Source organism: Camellia sinensis, chromosome 9 (assembly GCF_055761805.1).
Source record: "Camellia sinensis isolate YWXY chromosome 9, ASM5576180v1, whole genome shotgun sequence".
Taxonomy (NCBI): Eukaryota; Viridiplantae; Streptophyta; class Magnoliopsida; order Ericales; family Theaceae; genus Camellia; species Camellia sinensis.
Genome location: NC_138969.1, coordinates 155,965,078 through 155,984,001, shown reverse-complemented (window position 1 = coordinate 155,984,001; position 18,924 = coordinate 155,965,078).

Sequence of the window (18,924 nt, the reverse complement as noted above, 5' to 3'; positions counted from 1 at the left end):
AAACAATGCATGCTAGTGGCTTGGAAACTCAAAGCTAGTGAGCATAGATGAACTATAGCTATACAAAGCAAGGCATGCATGGCCCAAAACACTTAAATCAGAGCTTATTCATGGTAAAACATGAACAAAATCTTCTTGGAGTTGAGCCAAAACATGCTAAAATGATGGTCCAAAAGCATGATGCATGTTAGGCTAGCATGCAAGATTACACTACAAGTGTAGAATGCACGCAAGAGGTGACTCAACCAAGCTAAAACAGAGGTATTCCATGTCAAAATAACACCAAAAACAAGTTGAGAACAAGCCAACACATGCTAGAAAATCATGCTCAAACATGAGGCTAATAAGGCAAGCATCCAAGATACAAGGAGAGGGGATGACACCCTTCTATTTGGGACCTCAAAACACACTTTCCACCACTGAAATTCCTCTGAGTTTCAATGGTGAGAAGGCCAAAAAGAGGTGGTCCCAATAACTTAAAAGGATAGCACAAAACAAGGCCAAACAAGGCACAAGAGGGGGGTAGACTACCCCCAACACCAACAAAGCCTTAAACAAATATTTCAAACACTTGAAATTAGAGCTTTTTGTAGTTAAAAGTTAGGCCTAAATCAACATGCAAATAGGGCCAAAAGCTTAAACAAAAACCAAGGTTTAAGGGGTTAGAAACTTACCCTTGTAGAACAACTTCAAGGCTGCAACTCCAGCAACCTTTTTGAGCTAAAACCAATCCAAAAACACCAAAACCAGCTTCTAAGTGCCTCAGCTCCAAGAGTATGGTGTTTCACTAGGTGTTTGTGTGCAAAAGTAAGAAGAAAAGGGACTTTTAAACACAAAACAAGAGAGAAAGGAAGAAATAGAGATAAATGATATGTATAACTCAAAGCACTTTTTTCTGACCCTGGAGAAGGAAGAGAGGCCCTCCCTTTTATAGAAAAACAAGCGTCAAGCTTGTTGAACAAGCTTGAAGCTAGATGCAATGCTCACCAGCTGTCACAGCTGGCAAGAAAATATCTTCAAAAAGATGCAAGAAAGCTACCGACCAGTTGAAGTGGTCGGCCAGCTACTTACACTGGTCGGCCGACCACTTAAAGTGGTTTGCAAGAAGACCAAGTGGTCGGCAGGGGGGGAGAGATGGTCTGCACTAAGAAAGCAAAGTGATGGCATGGCTATCAACCACTTTTGGTGGTCCAAAGGCCACCAAGACCAGTTGGTCGACCAGAAAACTGGCTAGCGGGGAAGAAAAGTGGTTTTCAGGGAGAGAAACTGGTCTCCAACCCTTATTCCACCCTCCAAGCAAGGAAAACAAGGTTTGTGCCAAAAACAAACCAAAAAAGATGCAAGACAAGAGTCCGAGGGTCGAGGCGCGCAGCCGGAAGCCTCGAAAACTAGTTAACGGGCACCAAAAGTGGTCTACGAAAGGGAAAAGTAGTCTACAACTACAAAAGGTGGTCTACAAGACCTCTATGTCCCTCTAGACCAAGGTAACAAGGCATGGTCCAAAAACCAGGCCGAGAGGAGAACGTTAAGCTGTCCCGAGACAAGGCGCGTGACCGAAGGCTTCGAAAATCAGAAACTGGTCTCCAAGAAGGAAAAGTGGTCTATGACCACAAAAAAGTGGTCTACAAGACCTCTCTTCCCCTCCAGGGAAGGGAAAACAAGGTTTGGTTCAAAACCAAACCAAAAAGGAAGCAAGACAAGGCGCTCGGCCGAAGGCTCTGGAAACCGAAAACTAGCCTACAAGAGGGAAAAGTAATCTACGACCACAAGAGGGAAACAAGCCTACAAGAGGGAAAAGTGGTCTACGACCACAAAAAGTGGTCTATAGACCTCTCTCTCCCTCCAGGGAAGGTCAACAAGGCTTGGTCCACAAACCGAGCCAAAACATAAAGAGTTCAGACGCCCGGAGGCAAGGCACTCAGCTGAAAACTCCAGAAACTCGAAACAAGTACAAACATGAGCGATCACCGAGCGCTCAATTGATGAGGTCTGAGTCTTAAGGTCGGTCAAAAATGGGGTGTCCACAGCATTGCATTGTGTTTAGTCGGACGTTATATTGAACACAAGGAAGATTGGTTCATTTCATACTTAAAGTGATGAAAATGAGCCAATTCCCTTTGTCTCCATTGCCTTTGATCTTCCATGATAAGGTAGTGGTCTTAGAGTCTTGTTTGTCTTGCATTTATTGAAATGCGTGCAAGTTAGGTCTTTGGCCATCATGCATCACATGCTTAATTGATGGTTTTGGATCCAATAGTGCCTCTCCCTTGATGTTTTAAAATGATAAGGAGTGGCACAGTACATACATACCCTAGGGAGACCCTCTCTTTCCTCTGTTTTGTGCTCTGTTGTAGTTTGGTGTCACCTCACACCAGTGGCTGGCAGTGCCACACTGATGGCTGGCACCCTTGCATTGTTGGCCGGCAGAGGCCTACTCTTGGCCAGCAGATGGCCGGCAGCAACTCCTCATGGTCGGCAGGCCATTGGTGTATTCCCTAGCATTGGTTTGGTAAGTTTCAGCAGCAAGTTCTTGAAGACACCCTGCAAACAGAGCCTTTAAAGAGCAAACCGGAAGGCTTTTCGGGGCGAGAAACCGAATGTGTGCATGCATGTTCAACATCTTCAAATAGAGCTGGGGCAGCTTAGTTTAAAGCTTTATTTATTAATTAGCTTGAATTTGTGATTTCATTAATTAATTTGTTAATTAGTTAATTGTTGTAATAATTAGTAAGTAGTTTGCTAGTTATTCGTTTCGTTGTGTAATAATTTGTCATGACCCGAACCCGCCCTTATGGGTTAAGGACATAACCGGCCAGTAATCCTGAGATTACCTACGGCCTCAAACCAAAACAGACATAACTCATCAGAGTAAAGGGGCCAAACGGAAGCAATAATTAAAAACTTTGTCCATAGAGCCGTGCTTATATGCACTTTAAAACAAACCATACGCATATACGTTAATAACCCACAACAAAATACAATATCATAAAATCCTTTACAGACAGGATCATCCAAGCTGAGTCAACCCATAACAAAACTATATACAGATAGACACAAAGTCCTTGCCAACAAGACAAAATATAAATACATAACAAAATGGCAAGGATGGGTCTCATGCGTGAGACGCAAGGCTAACTCTCCAAAACTCATGTTGTTCCTGGCAGACTTCACTGGGGCTGGGTTTAGACTTCTCTTGGCTCACCTACAAACACATGAATGAGCGTGAGCGATAGCCCAGTGAATAATATCAAATCAAATACAGAAGTTACATGACAATGTAGAACAACATGTTCCAAACGACCTTAGGCCCAATTCATACTCCTATTTAACAGATATATAACTATGCGAAATTCAAATCAAGTGGCTGTAGTTCCAAACATTCTGGCCTTTGGCCCATTCAGGCTTTTATTCATGTCAAAATGGCCTTCGGCCCATTCATTTATGTCGAAACGGCCTTCGGCCCATTCATTTCTATCAAAATGGCATTCGGCCCATTCGTTTATGTCAAACGGCCTTCGGCCCATACATTCGTGTCAAAACGACCTTAGGTCCATTCATATACGTCAAAACGACCTTCGGTCCATTCATTTTTGTCAAAACGACCTTCGGTCCATTCGTTTACGTCAAAACGACCTTCGGTCCATTCGTTTACGTCAAAACGGCCTTCGGCCCATACATTCACGTCAAAACGGCCTTCGGCCCACTCATTCATGTCAAAACGACCTTAGGTCCATTTATTTCTATTAAAACGACCTTAGGTCCATTTATTTCTATCAAAACGACCTTAGGTCCATTTATTCATATCGAAACGACCTTCGGTCCATTCACTCGTTCATGTCAGACTTATGTCCACAATCCCAATTAGAAACTGGTAAAGCTTATAAGGGAATAAACAGTTAGTCATTGTTAAGCTTTCAAATATTGATATTACTCACAGTGATCGGCTTGTGGATTCGCCCTAGAGCTTGACCCTACACATTTCATGAACACAAAAGGGTCATTAACAATTCAACCCGTTCCTTAATTCATATATTCCTCTTTAGGCTTTGTTCTTATCTCATTAACTCATTTACAATGCTTAACATATGCCTAAGAGTGCTTACAAGTGAAGGAGAACGGAAAATGAAACACAGAACGCATGAACAAAATTTCAGAGAACAGGGTCCCCGCTCGAGCGTGGACTTCCCCGCTCGAGCGGATCCAAGAGACCTGCAAAAGTACTGGTTACCTCAAAATTACGCTCGAGCGTGAATTAGGGAGCTCGAGCGGAAGGCCTGTCTACAAAAGTTCCCCGCTCGAGCGTGAAATATCCCGCTCGAGCGAACATCCAACTCTGCAAAAAGTGCTGGGAGCACGATTTTCACGCTCGAGCGGCACTTCACCCGCTCGAGCGGACATAAAAAATCTAGGTTTTCCAGATTGAGTTCTTGAGCTCCAATTCAATTTTCAACCAACAAATCATGCATGTTATGGCTCAATTCTCAAATATAAGTATACTAATATGATGTAAACCCCAAATCTCAACCCAATGGAGCTCAATTCACAATTAATTCGCATGCATGCCCCAATCTCCTATCAAACTCATTCTAACATAACAAATTCATACATTCAAGCTCATATCTTCATAAATTGCACATGCATGTGATGAATTAGCCACATTCTCAACTTAGACAACACAAATAGTGATCAAAACATGAGTTTCAACCAAAACTCTACTTGAATCATGTATTTCAAGCTTATACAAGCTATTTCAATAGAATTTCTTACATGCATGCATATGTCAAGCTTTAATTCAACAAGAACCAACCCAATTTCATTTCAATCTTACTTTTGATCACTCAATTAGTTTGAGCACACAAAATTACAAACTATAATCCAAGAATTACTCACCTAGAACCTTTGATTCTCACAATCTATAACAATTCTTGGATTATCTTCAAGGTTCCCAAGCGTTAAGCTACAATTTGCACAATTCTCTTCTCTCTCCCTCTCTACAGCCGACTCTCCTCATTTTCTCAAGGTTTGATCAGCCAAAATGTAACAAAGGAGGAGAATTGAGGGTGTATTGCCTCTCCAACAAAACCCACTAATTTCAATATAATATTACTAAAGTAATTGGGCACTAATTTAACAATTTAATCAACTAATCTGGCCCGAATCAATTTTTCAATTACACTTCACCGTAGGCTTTAAAATTATGCCAATCACAATGGCGCAATCAATTTCGGGTTCTGTGGCCGATAAGGCCTTCAATTTAATTTCCAAAGCAAATAATCAAATAGATATTCCTACGGTGAACAAATAGAAATTTAAAACCACATATATTTTCACATGATGGCACATAAAATCATGCTAAACACATAATCATACTCAAATTAAGGACCGATTAGCATACTACGGAACAGGGGTATCACATAATTAGTCTAATTAGATTAATTAGATCAGTTAGCTTAGCTTAGCTTATTCGGACCCTCCTTCGCGAGGGCGTATCGTTGTAATAAGGGTGCGTGTGTGTGTGTGTGCATGTCTTCCAACCCCATTTCTTTCCCCCTTTTACTTATCAACTTTTGATGGTTAGTTTAGGGCATATTTCAATTAGCATACCTTATGCTTGCAGGCGTGCGTCATTCATTTGTCTTGCATGCACCGGGCTCGGCGCATCATTCAAACTGCATCGTATTTCAATACCTACTTGAATACGTGTTTCACAGCATGTTATCAAGTTGCATTCATATGCCATCTTAGATAGCTGAGCCTATTTAGTTGCATTTTGCATGAGTTGCATTAGGCATTTTAACATAGTTAGGATCATGCAGGATTTCTAATTAGTTTTCTGTTTTGGCTCGGAGTACACTGTAAGTGTTTACGCTTTAGCATCCTTGCATGAGTGTGAGTGTTGCCATGATAGCATGCTTGCTATGAGGCTATTTGCTTATATGCTTAACTGTTTGAATGCCTGTGGATGAAGGCTCGATTACTTGAATTGGAACAATTCGACGATTGTGAGTTTTAAACCCACTTGAGGTGGCAAAATCATGTTATTTTAAGCCCACTTGAGGGTGGCAAATCCGCGCTTTAGCCTACTTGCGAGTAGCACTTTCAAACCATTTTCACAAATAAACATGAGTTATTTTGTTCCGATTCTCGTGATCGAGTCTATACTTGTATGCTGTGCACATCACACAGTAAGATTAGCTAATAACCGGAATAAGAACACATGTTTGTTTAAAACAACATATCATGCTTAGTAGAGGCCGATCTTTGATCGGGCGAGCGGGGGTGCTCATTTCAGGACCTTCCCCTCTCGTACCCAAGTTCTCGAGCCGAGGCAACTTTGGTGATGACGGACACGTGGCCTTTGGCACGAGTCAGGGTTTCCTAAATTTCCCAAAACAAAATATTTAGGTGGCGACTCTGTAATCTGACAAAGTAGTCCAATTTTGGCATAATTTGATTTAAAATCTGATTTTCCAAAACGATTTGCCGGATTGGACTCTTTGGTGATTTATAAGTCTTACATCGCACTTTTTGAGATTAGATTCAAAACCGTGACAGGAGTCCGAACTGTAGTAAGACCAAATTCGCGCCCCTCCTAAAGGGGGGCGCGAAAAATGTCAGGTCTACAGCATGTACGTCAATGCCCAATCCATATACTTTATGAACAAACTGTGGCATGTTCCGGGAATGGGGCTTGGCCAGAGTGGACAGAAAAGTGTTATGACATTAGCCGAGGTGCCACATAACCCACATGCCTTTGGACTAGGCTATGTGCCTACCAAAAAGGACTGGCTGAAAAAGGGGAAAGAGATGAGGGGTAGAGCCAGGCCAAGAAAGCTAGAAAGCATTATAAGCTCATCCAAAGGCCAATCCGGGGGACGCTGAATGGCCGTTTTGTTTGAAAGGGAGAGGATTTCCCTTTTTGCGGCTTTCCTGAGCCTTGGGTAACTTCCTCAAATGAGCGTGTCCCCTGGTTTGAGATCTTCTTTGACCATCAGCTTCAAGACAGTGATGAGGAAAGGGCTGAACCAAGCATCAAAGCTAGGTAGAGCACGGAAGATGACTCAGATGACAGCGAACCTTGAGTAGGGGGAGCACTAGCCAGTCTCTTAATAGATCCCGCGACTGACATGGAGAACTTGAGGATAACGCTACTATCTCCATGATCGGGGAAGAACCGGGTGTGGACCCAACCTTTGGAATTTTGGATGTATCGAGGGCACCACGTCTTACTTGGTGGCTAGAGGAAGGCTTTCTTTCCAGCTCTGAATTGGGTGATGAGCCAGAATCTGATTCCACTGAGTCTGTGGAGTCGAGATCAAATTCAAATCAGTCCGGGAGGTCTGAGTCTGGTATTTCTGGGGAAGGTAACCCGGATACCAAAGACCTGTCTAGGTCTTCATTCAGCTTTTCTTTTGAGTCTGTAACCGAAGATCTGGACCTTTTGAATGAAAATGCTATAGATTTTGTGTATTTCTCTACACTGCTGGTTTATTGCATTAACCAAGATTTTCAAGATTTTAATGAAAACAAAGAAGAAGAAATTCCTCTGGCTTTGAAAAACTTGATTAGTCGACAAGAGGAGAGGTATGTTAAGCCTTATTTTGATGAAATCATTACCATTAATGTGGGTACAGAAGGATCCACGTTTGGTCCAGATCCCGTCCACGTTGTCTTTAGAGGAATGTGAGCATTTAATCGCTTTATTAAAAGATTTCAAAGATGTCTTCGCGTGGTTTTATGAAGACATGCCTGAAATCGATCATGAGATTTTACAACACTGGATCTCTCTTGACCCTGAGGCCTGACCAGTCAAGCAAAAGCTGCGCAGAATTCGTCCAGATTGGGCACCGAAAATCAAGGAAGAGGTCACCAAGTAGATTGATGTAGGATTCTTGTTAGTATATGAGTATCCGACCTAGTTGGCCAATATCGTCCCAGTGCCGAAGAAGGATGGTAGAATTTGGGTTTGTGTCGACTTTCAGGACTTGAACAAAGCCAGCCCAAAGGATGACTTTCCACTGCCGCATATTGATGAGTTAGTACACTTCACCGCGGGCCATGCCTTGCTTTCCTTTATGGATGGGTTTTTTGGATATAACCAGATTCTGATGGCACCAGAGGATAGAGAAAAGATGGCTTTCACCACACCATAAGGTACCTACTTCTACTGAGTCATGTCGTTTGGGTTGCAAATACTGGGGCTAACTATCAGAGGGCTGCGACCACCATTCTACATGATATGATCCACAAAGAGGTTGAGGTATATGTGGATGACATGATTGTCAAGTCCAAAAAGTGAGAAGGTCACTACACCACATTGGAAAAGTTCTTTCAACGGATCAGGGAATACAAATTGAGGTTGAACACACAAAAGTGTACCTTCGGGGTGACGGCAAAGAAAATGCTAGAATTTCTGATCACACAGAGGGGCATTGAAGTAGATCCTTCCAAAATCAAAGCCATCTTGGAAATGCCACCACCGAGAACTGAAAAGGAGGTACACGACTTTCTAGGTAAAGTGCAATTCATAAGACGGTTTATTTCAAAGCTAACCTTGATTTGTGAACCACTATTTAGCCTCCTGAAAATAGGGAAGAAATTCCGATGGGACGATCGATGTCAATCTCTAGAATCCACCTGTGTTGTCATTGCCAGAGCCAGGGAAGCCTCTGATCTTATACTTATCGATAACAGATATAACCATGGGGTGCATGCTCGCTCAGGAATCTGGGGATAGGGTGGAGAAGGCCATCTACTACTTGAGTAAGAAGATGCTAGACTATGAGACCCGCTATAATCCCTTGGAGAAAGCTTGCTTAGCCTTGGTATGGGCTACCAGGAAATTGAGGCACTACTTGTTAGCTCACTTTGTAATCTTGGTTTCGAGATTAGATCCCATCAAATATCTCTTTGAGAAACTAGTACTTACAAGTAGGCTAGCTCGTTGGCTGCTTCTTCTCTCTGAATTTGATCTCAAGTATGTTACATGCAAGTCAGTTAAAGGAAGAGTTATAGCGAAATTCCTGGCAGACCACCCAGTAGAGGGTGATAAGGCGGTGGAATACTTGTTCCCAGATGAAGACATTCTGCATGTAGAAGCGGAAATGTGAACGATGTAATTTGACAGAGCGTTCAATCAATATGGTTATGGAATAGTGTAGACACCCCATTTTTGACCGACCTCAAGACTTAGACGTCATCGTTTGTGCACTCGATGATTGTGCTTGTTTGTGCTCATTTTGAGTGCCTAAAGTTCTCGGCGGAATGCCTTGTTTTGAGCCTCTAAACCCTCTTTCTTTGTGCTTGTTTTTGGACCAAACCTTGGTGCCTCTTGCTTGGAGGGGGAAGGGGCCTTGTCGGCCACTTGAAGTGGTCGGTCGGCTAGGGAAGGTGGTCTGCCGGACACCTAAAGTGGCTGACGGCCATTTTTCTCATTTTTTAGATATTTTCTTTGCCAGTTGTGCCAGTTGATAATCCCTGAATCTCATCTCCATACACGTGTATGAAGGGATGAATGCAAGCCTTTGGCTTGTATTTCTATATAATGGGGGGTCTCTCCCCCATTTGAGGGGTTGGATATCTTTGTGTGAGCAAATTTCCTCTCTCTCTCTAGAATTCTCTCTCTCTACCTATTTTGTGCTTGAAAGTGGGAATTCTCTACATATTTGCATACAACCCCTTAACCAAATTGGACCACCTTGGAGCTGAGGCTTCTTGGGACTTATTTTGGGCTGTTGAAGTGTCATTTGAGCCTAGAAAGTGGCTGTTTTAAGTGTTGTGCTTCAAAGGTATTAGACTTACCTCATTTAAGCTCTTTGTGTATGCTTGTCTTGCCATATTTTTATGCTATTTTGAGCCTAGTTTTCAACTACAAAAAGTTCTAATTTTTTGCCCTAAACATGTTGGTTTGAATCCATTTTGTGCTAAGGGGTTATCTCCCCTTTTTGGTTGCATATTTGTATGAGCCTGTGAGGGTTTAGATGTGAATCCAACCCAAATTATGCCTATGCAGAGGAGTTTGTGATCTTAATCCCGTCATGTTTGCCACTTCGCTGACCAAATAAAGGGATCGAGCTAGTGGGTCTGGGGTAGCTCCTAGGCGGGGTTGAGGGGCAGCGCCCCCGAAGTAAAAAGAAAAAATGCAATCGAAGTTAGCGGTCATTTGTTCGCTCGAGCGAAGAAAAGGATCATCCAATATTTTTGCAGATCGCCTAAGTTTCTGGAAAGAAAGTTTTATCGCTTGAAAAATGAAAGTTGCGCTCGAGCGGTCAACCTATATGTTTCGCACCACCTTTAGTCACACTGCTCGAGTGGTGAAATGTGTGCTTGAGCGGTCTTCACGATCCAAGTTACTATAAAGTTTGTTGTTTGCTCGTTTTAAGGTTTGAGCCGTCCAGATTTTCAGAGAGGAAGAAAAAACAAAGTGTTTTATATTGGAGGGTGATTTATGAGTGTTTCCTTGATGATTTAAAAGTGATCAATGGATCCATGAACTTTATATCAACATTATCAAGGGTTTGTTTATTTCCTTTTATTCACAAAAGAAATAGTTGTTCTTCAGTGGATTGTGGGGAACTTGGGCCTGAAGCTTTGGTGGATTTTGGAGTGGCTCATTGTCGTGGATTCGACCTCAGTGTTGTGGATTCAATGTTGGACAAGACAATTCCGAGGTAAAGACGGTGGTGGAAGAGGCATATTGGGGTTGGTTTCATTCGGGAGTGGATTCGCTAGGTAACTCAGAGTACAATTGTGTAATTCCTTTTTGTTTTCTTAGTGGATTGTTTTGTGGTTTTGGCCCGTGTTTTTTTTTATCACAATTGGAGGCACTCCAATTGTGACTTTTTCATGTTAAATCGTTGTGTCGATTTGTTGTTGATTGTTTGATTGGGATTGCTATTTATTGTTTAAAATTGATACATAATCACAAATCAATAAATCGGGGATTTTTAGATTTTTCAACAATAATAATAATAATAACAACAATATCCAAAGTGATATCAAAGCCTGAATCCAAAATGATTTATACAAAAATCTCTATGATTCCTGATAATAACATTCACACTCCTTACGAGTCTTGTGAACCACGACAGAAATATTCAATTTCAAAATAAAAATACATTTGTTTAGGTTTCTCAACGAGATTAACTTTTCAAAATGAGTAATCCATACTTGTGGTTTCAAAATGGTTCATATACATTTTTATTTAAAATCAAATCCTCAACTAATCAATAATACTAACATTTCCATGCCTTTTTTTTTTTGGGTCCAAAACTCCAAACAATTCCAAAGTTTTGAGAAAAGAATGGGGGGCTTCCTTCCAAAACACCATTTTATTCAAAATTTCATCTTTACAACCACCACAAGCTTATAAATTTCAAACTATTTTCAAAACAAGAGTTTTCCCCCAATAAATGCATTAATACATATATAACCAAAACCTAAATTAAGTACTAGGGGTGAGAAATGCCTAGAAGTAGATGAAAATCAAGGCTTTGTGGCTAAGAAACTCGAAAATGGCGAAATAGGGGGGAGAGAGAGAGAGAAGAAGAAGAAGAAGAAGATGAAGATGAGCTCCAAAAAGATATTTTTTGCTTTTCTCGGGTATATATAGAACAGGCGCATCGCATGAGCGAACTAAAGTCTGTGGGCGCAATAGACACAATCGCGGGCATGAACAACCTCTCACAGGCGCGGCCTACATATCGTAGCCTACCTCGCGGGCTATGGGCTTTCCTTCTATACTGTAACGCCCTCAAAATAATGCAAATAATACAACTCATAAAAGAAGTGAGTATAATAGAATTAGTATATTTTCATTCATCAGAGTCCATATTACAAAAGATATTATATGCATCATACATTCATAAATGCTCATCCTGAATCTATAGCATGTAACGTCAGTTAATAACAACAAAATAAATGCCCTACTAGCTTACATCTTTCCAAGACATCGCTTGGTTACACAAAAAAAGAGTCATAAGCTCTGTACATATATAAGCCCTTGGCTTGAGTAAACATATAAACACTAAACGAAAAAATAAGGCTCCAACTCCTAAGTCCATCCAAGCTACGTCCTTGAAGGAAGCATATCACTGGTACCTGAAAATGGTTTCCCAAGTAGGGTGAGCCAAAGCTCAGTAGAAACATACTAACACAGTATATGAGATTTAACGAAAATATAAGTGTCAAGTGTATATATCCAATATTTATGATAAAAACGTACATTCTTCACATGACCACACAGTACCGATATTCACATCTCAATCCATTCCCATTTCTTCGTTTCAAGTTAACTCGTTTCATTCCAAGTCATAGGCCAAGTTTATAATTCTCCGAATAACCTAACTGAGACTACAACTCAGTGGTTTTCAATCAACATAACTATCATACAAGCACTTCAACCTTGCCATTTTATGAAAATTTCGTCCGCGGGATAAGCACCCATGTATACACATGATTTCGGGAATTTCACCCTGGACACTCCGGCCAACTTAATTTCAATGGAGTCCATCCCCTATCTCCTCCCAAAACATGGAGTACATCCCCTTTTTCCTTCCAAAACATTATACATATACAATGTATTTAAGAATACCGTCATATTCAATGACTATCAATCATACATTCCCAATGCTTTAACATAACGTCATATTCAATGACATAATTAAATGATTAGTTTCAATTTACCTAATCCTCATGCAATTTCTACAACAATCATAGCTATCCTCCACCGATAGCTCAATATAGTTATTTCTAAACAGATATACAAACTTTATAACAGATAATTCATCAAATTTCCATAGGTGAGTGATTAAAAAAATCCAACTACACCATTCATTCATGCATCCTCCCAATTTCACATTTCTCATACCAATTTCATTATTTATACAAAGTAATTATTTAACACATACTAGGAAAAATTTTCCTCTTTTTCACATATCAATCGAAAGGGTAAAATCCACCATTTTAACACAAGATAACTTCAAAACCAAACCCCATGATTACTTATATAACCCCACATAGAAACCCCTCTTTTAGACTTGAACCCAAAACCCTAGGTTTTCTCCAAACACCCCAAGTCTCACCATTTATACATAACAACAAATAACTAGGTTAAAGATCATAACAAAGTGTAGAACCTCAAAGGAGAAGTGTAGAAACCTCAAAGATGCCCAAACTCGACTTTATTCGGATCAAATGGAAGCCCACGGTATGCTCTAACTTTTTATCAAAGGGAGTAGGGTAGAGAACCCACTAGATCAAGGTCAAAATTTAGAGAAAGAGTGTTTTAGAGAGAGAGTGTGTGTGTATATTTAGGTTTTTGGAAAGTTTAAGAGAGAGAGAGAGAGAAGGATGAAAAAGTGATAAAAAAATGTCACTTTCACGATCTGATATACGCACAATCCGCTCGAGCGGAAGAGTTGACACTCGAGCGTCAGACACAAGTTTTGTTCCGGTCGAGCGCAAAAAGTCTCGCTCAAGCGTAGAATGTACACCTCCAGTAGTTTTGCAAACAACAGACAAACCGCTCGAGCACCCACACGCTCGAGCGTAGAAAATGCCGCTCAAGCGTAGAAAACACTCCTCCAGTATTTTTTTGCAGACGTGCAAAGTACTGAGTATTTGCAAACCTCGCTTGAGCGCAAGAAGGCCGGTTTGAGCGGAACATCGAAATTTTGGGCAACATAAAGTTTGAAAACAAAGTAACCCACCTGTTCCAAACACACTCAATACATTCAAATGACCAATTTAATGAGGAATAAAGAGTAAAAGTTAAAGAACAACATTCAGAAACCATAAACCCGAGTCCGAACTACCACAAGTGTCGGGTCAAAACTAGAATCGCTATACATACACAGACTTGAAAACGCATTTTAGTCGTGGCCTGGTCACGGCCCATCGCGGTTGCGACTATCAACATAGCATATCGTAGGCGTGATCAAGACCATTGCGGTCGCGACCAACCAAACTGAACAGACTGCTCACTAATTTCTGGCTTCTAAGCTAAGGTTCCCGACAACAAAGAGACCCAACACAAAAGGATACAACCCACAACAGGTATTGACCCAAACAAAAGAATAGAAAAGGTTAGGTCTTAACCCAGACTGTCATAGCACAAGTAGGTGAGTCCAAAGCACCACCATAAAAACACCTTTACAAGTTGTCTAACCATTCATATATAAACACAATATAAAATATCACACACATATTCATCATGTACACTACCTTGTATATATGCATCCACCAAAACATAAAGAGCCTTATATTTAATACAATAATGAATCAACTATAAATCACCATCACTATATGATAATTCAATACCACAAATGTATATAACTCATAGCTTTAATCCACATGTAATAACTGATATGTTGGATGCACAGACAACTCAACCAACATGCATGGTACACTCTCAAGCTTTCAATGATAATAATGCAAGTCTTACTAAATAGAAAGAGTTACAAACTCTTGAAATACACATATGAATACAAATAACTACCATCCATCACAAAAAAATAAATTATTATATAAAATATTTAATATTAAAATAACTTGTGCAATATGCACTAATATATATCAAACTTGCACATATTTTAAAACTAACAAAACTTGAGCAACTTACTATTACACTTGACTTGGGTTGTTTAGATTGTGTTTGAATAATTTCATCCACTTTTTCGGTTCTTCGTTGAAATTTCTACCAAAATTCATAATTTAAATACAACCTTATAACCCTAGGTATGTGCACCATGTTATACATTTATCTAATACATGTTATTTATTTTTGTAACAAACGTTATGTAAAGAGTTACGACAACCAGTAATTTTGAAATAAAGTTATAATTTTTGTTGTAATATTACATGAAAATCTATTTTTAAACAAGCGAAACCAATTTTTATTTATAAGAATTTAGCAAAATTTTATAAATGTTATCAAACGTACTCTATAAATAAAAAATTATAAATATAAATGTTATCAAATGTACTCTATATAAATAAACTTTTTTTTTTATATATAAATTTATCTTTCAAATGGATGGCAATAAATATTTCAATCAATATTTCATTTCAAATATTTAAATTTTATTATTGCACCCTATATTGATTTACAAAATTAGTTTGTCCCAAAAAAAAAAAAAAAAATTCCTTGCTTTAATAGATTGTAAATTATTGTGATGTTTATACTCCACTTACTTTTGAGGTTACCCAAGTCAACCAAGTCAAGCTTTTTATGAGGTGGAGTGACTTTTAGGGACTCCACTTATCATGCTATGGATGTGGCTCAACTCAAGGCACAATTTTGGAAATTAAGGCATCCTTTATATTAGTTGGAAAAAATTAAGAAAATCTATCTATAAATCTTATATGTAAGAATGTTAATTCATTTAATTTTAAGAGTTTTTTTATGAATCAATTAGTCTTTTTTGTTTTGAAAGTTATATTTATTTGATTTGATGTCATTTGAGTTTAAATGAATGCCCTTTTGTGATTTATTTTTTTAATTATTTGATTTGTTTTTGGGATGAAAATGAAAAGGTAAGGTATGGAAGATTCTTTTTAGGAGGATTGGTGATTGAAGTGTTGGTTGTTGAGCATGAAAATCTTCATTTCTGTTAGTGTGATTTTTTTGTGTTACATTTAAGTGCTACATTTGAAAAAAATCAACTAAGGAGTTTTTGTGTATTACATTAATTGGAGTGTTACGTTTGAAAAAAATACACTAAGAAGTTTTTTTAGAATATTACGTTATTACGTTTGAAAAAAGTACACGAAGAAATTTTATTATATTACATTAGAATATTACATTTAAAAAAAGTACGCTAAAGAATTTTTTAGTAATACATTGATTAGAGCATTACGTTTGGGAAAAAAAAAAGTAGGAATGTTACGTTATTATGTTTAAGAAAAGTATATTAAAGGAATTTTTTAGTGTGTTATGTTGGAGTGTTATATTTTCAAAATGTTACATTTGAGAAAAATGTACACTAAAAAGTTTTTTTTTTTTTTTTAAGTGTTACGTTTAGTAATTTCAATATTATGAGAAAACTCACATTAGTCCCTCAATACATAACACACTTGCATTTATGCTTGGCCCTTTATGTAATTCACACTAGAATAGGACCTTTGGGTCTATAAGAAAAAAGGGAGGACCAAACAGTTCTTAAGATTATTATTTGAGATTTATTGGTATTTCACTAAAAAATTTATATATAGATTCTTGGGTGAAGTACCAATAAATCCCAAATAGTGATCTTATGGATTTTTTAATTTTATTTTTAATTTTATTTTTTTATTTTCTTATGAACCCAAAGGTCTCAATCTAGTATGAATTATATAAAGGGCTAAGCATAAAAGCGCGTGTGTTATGTATTGAGAGACAAATGTGAATTTTCTCATAATATTGAAATTACTAAACGTAACACTTCAAACAAATTCCTTAGTGTATTTTTCTTAAACGTAACACTCCAATATAACATTCTAAAAAATGTAACACTCCAATGTAATACACTAAAAATCTCCTTAGTGTACTTTTTTCAAACGTAGCACTCCAATCAATGTAACACAAAAAACTTCTTAGTGTGCTTTTCCCAAACATAACACTCTAATGCAATATACTAAAAACTCTTTAGTGTATTTTTTTCAAACGTAACAACGTAACATTCAAAAAAAATTCCTTAATGTATTTTTTTCAAATGTAATACTTCAATCAATGTAACATACACAAATTTCTTAGGATACTTTTTTCAAACGTAGCACTCTAATATAAATTTAGCACTCTAGTGTAATACTCTAATGTAACATCAGAAAATCACACTAACAAAAATGTAAATTTTTCAAATGTAAATCACACCATCAATCCCCCTAAAAAGAATCTTTCACATCTCACATTTCCAGTCCTATCCCAAAAATGAATCAAAAAATTGGAAAAATGAATCACAAAAGGGCATCAACTTAAACTCAAATGGTACCAAATCAAATAAATACAACTTTCTAAAACAAAAAAGACTAATTGCTTCATAAGTAAACTTTTAGGACTAAATGGATCAATATTCCCTCATATAGGATTTATGATTAAAGTTTTCTAGATTTTTTTAAAGATTTTTGTTTTTTAAATTTGTATCATAATTTCATTTTATTTTTTTGATTTGTCTAGTGTAGAGGAATCTTTAAAAAAAAAAAGAAAAAAAGAAAAAACATACTACAAAAATAAGCTAATGTTAATTTTTTTAAAATTTAATGATTTTTTCCTTCAATTTTCCTTTTTTTTTTTTCTAACCTTTCTAGTTGTCTAGTTGAATAAATCCTAAAAATCTAAGAAAAATTAAAAAATTAAAAAAAATAATAAAAAAATCAATAAAAAAAGTCAATCCTTAACCACCCCAAAACATTCAACAACAACTTCCAAAAATCAATGGGGGCTTCTACGAAATGCACCTTATTTACTAAAAAAAAAAAAAAAAAATCAATGGGAGCTCGTACTAATAGTAACACCAAAGATTTTTTTTTTCTTTTTTCTATTAAATGTCAAGAGAATTAAGTCAAATTGAATTATTAACTATTTAAAAAAGTATAACAACACAATTTCGTAATTCAAGCATTAACAACCAATAGATAATACAAGAAAGAGATCAACAACTATTTTTTTTTTTTGAGGACTAAAGTAGCATAGAAATTGCATTAATTATCAGAAGCCTTTCTTACAGAAGTTGCAAGAGAGTGAGCAGAGTGTACCTCGGCTCTATCTACTTTTTCTAGGACAACATATACAAAATTTTTAGAGCATAACAAAATATCATTCCAAAGGGAGTGAAGCTGCCAATCACTATGTTGCTTGAAGGTATGCAAGAGTTGCACCAAAATCAGGCAATCGGTTTGCAAGAGGAGGCATTGGATACCTTGCTGGGATGCCCAACGCATTGTATGGAGAACCGAAGCAGCCTCTGTTTGTTGAGGAGAGAGCATAGGGGGCCCCAAAATGGCTTCATGCTTGACAATGTGGTTATCGGCATCCAGCCAAACCCAAGCCAACCCAGTTCGGTCCGTAGCCGAGATCCAAGACCCATCGACAACAATCCGTTGTTGCGGAAAATCTGCAATAGAAAAGGCAGCATTGTGCAGAACAATTTGTGTATCAGTAGGCCTTAGAGCAACAGAAGTAGCAGATGACATATTATGAGGAGCATAAGAGTATGGTGACAAAAGGGTGAATAACAATTCCCGAGCTGTGGCTAATGTATGCGCAATGGACACAACTTCAGATCGAAATTCAACCGAATTACGTTGCAACCATATGGCCCATAATAAGGCAATGGAATGAACTAAAATCTCAACATTTGTAATTTGTTCCACCCAATTCTTGAACCAGGAGGAGAAGGATAATGGGATTCCCACCCCAAAATCTAAGCCTAATACAGACCCATGCCAAACCCGGCGAGAAAAGGGACAGTCAAAAAATAGATGTTCAATAGTTTCCTCAGATTCGGCGCAACGGGAGCAGCGAGGATCAACATTGAGCCCTCGTTTCTTGAGTTCGTGCTTAACCGGGAGTATATTGTGTAGACATTTCCACAAAAACAAGGTCCATTTGGGAGGGATCTTTAACTGCCATAATTTTTTCCAGAGGGACCAATCCGGATCAGGCCTACAAAAGTCCGGGAACTGTCGCATTAAGGCCTGCTTGTAGCCTGATTTAACCGAATATTGGCCATCTTTCAAAGGGCTCCAAACAAGTTTATCCTCAAGCGCCTCATGTGGGATGTGAATTGATAAGATGTGAGGGATAACATGGGCAGGAAAAAACACATTCAACAAATCCAGTCTCCACGAAAAAGATGAGGGATCAATGAAATGTTCTACCCGCATTGCAGGACAAAGATCAGTTAACCCTCTTCCTCTACAAGGATTGGAGACAATCGGAATCCATTG